General features: G+C 40.2%; 1 non-coding gene across 1 annotated transcript; it reads left to right on the plus strand.

Moving 5' to 3' along the window:
• The first annotated feature begins 861 nt into the window (after nucleotides 1–861).
• Nucleotides 862–968, plus strand: LOC132829986 (U6 spliceosomal RNA). The gene has a single exon (XR_009646293.1). It is a non-coding gene; the product is annotated as a U6 spliceosomal RNA (small nuclear RNA).
• The last annotated feature ends 646 nt before the right edge of the window (nucleotides 969–1,614 follow it).

The following is a 1,614-nucleotide window of genomic DNA, read 5'->3' on the forward strand; positions in this document are numbered from 1 at the left end:
CTATAGCTATGAGCATGTTTGTACATACATAACATATCATGCATTGCAAAATGCCTTGCATCTAGCAATCTACTATGTTTCAGATGATGGAGTAGTGCTGGGTGACAAGTTATATTTACCTTACTGGCCTGAGAGGTTGGAATCTGACCAGTAGATGGCAGTTCCAATATTCATTGCATTGTACATTGGATTAGAGAACTACTCCATTGCTATAATGACATGTCAGGCCAGTAAGATAAATATAACTTGTCACACACATGCTTTTATGTTGGGTTAGTGCTACTGTCTTCTGACATGCAGGATGTGCAAAGGTAATAACAGTCACTGAGTGAACTTGTTGAATTCTCTCAAGCTGATGGGTGAGAAATTGAGATCATTTGCAACTATCTGTTTTCAGTGCCTTCTGGGCTTCAAGAAAGCATCTGTGGTGCGCGTGTACGCACTTTGGGATAACTCTCACTGGAAAAAACATTGGTGAGGACATGAGCGCACGCATATTACACACACAGTCATTATACAAAGTACGTAGATCATGACATCAATCATTTGTAACACTGCTTTGAGACCAGTGCTGTCAATTTGAAGCTCAATATTGTAGTTAATGGTTTCCCCGTCACCAGGAAGTCATATTCGCTAGTAGATTTGGGTCACAGTTCTCCCACTTGACTCTCAGGAAAGTGCAATGTCTGTGCAAGTGCATCTTCACCAAAATCTGAAAACTGCTGCAGCCACAGTTGCAATCTAAAGTAGGGAGAAGGCTGCTAGTTTTGGAAATGTTTGCAATATCTCACAGGTACTATCCATTGTTTCATAAAGGAGGTCAATAATTCTTCTCTTCTCTGTAAGCAAACTAAAAGACATGTACTCAGTTTAGCAGAACATACGCTGAAATTACAATGATACAGAGAAGATTAGAATAGCCCCTGTGCAAGGATGACATTCAAATTCATGATTCATTCCATATTTTTAAGAAAAGTTAATGAGATGGGAAGTGGTGTGGTTGTAAACTGATTTGACTTGTAATTCAGAATCCGAGGCTGATGTTCTGAGGACGTCATTTTTAGGCCTGTCATGACAAATGGTGAAATTTGAAAAATAAAGTTGGTTCTCTCTTGCCAAAGTAAGCAGGGTGGAGTGAGCATGCAACATCACTGAGATTGCAGACTTCCATTGTGGAGGGAATATCAACCACAAATTTTATGGTCAGGTTTTTGGAGTGGACGTTAAGGCTACAGGTTTTCTAATTCAGATAAGAATACTACCAATTGTATAAAGGTTGACACTTAGTAGGTGTGGCATGGAATTGAAATTCACTCCATTCAAGATCTAGCTGGATTGTGACAAGCGGCACACTATCATGCAGGTAAGCCCTGGTATTCTGGCAACAGTCATGATGCCATCATTCTGCAGCAGTCCACTATATTAGCTGCATTTCAGCCACCACACGAAGACAATCCACTGACAACCTGGCCAATGAATCCAGTGCACAAGTCGATCACATGTGCAGCAATTATAAAATAAAAGACATTTGCATGCTGACAGAGGAGAGCAAAGTGTGCTAAAACATGAAGGTTCTAAAACAATGTTTTCATGACAAGGAGAAGACAAAGTGTC

This window comes from Hemiscyllium ocellatum, chromosome 2 (genome assembly GCF_020745735.1).
Source record: "Hemiscyllium ocellatum isolate sHemOce1 chromosome 2, sHemOce1.pat.X.cur, whole genome shotgun sequence".
Taxonomy (NCBI): domain Eukaryota; kingdom Metazoa; phylum Chordata; class Chondrichthyes; order Orectolobiformes; family Hemiscylliidae; genus Hemiscyllium; species Hemiscyllium ocellatum.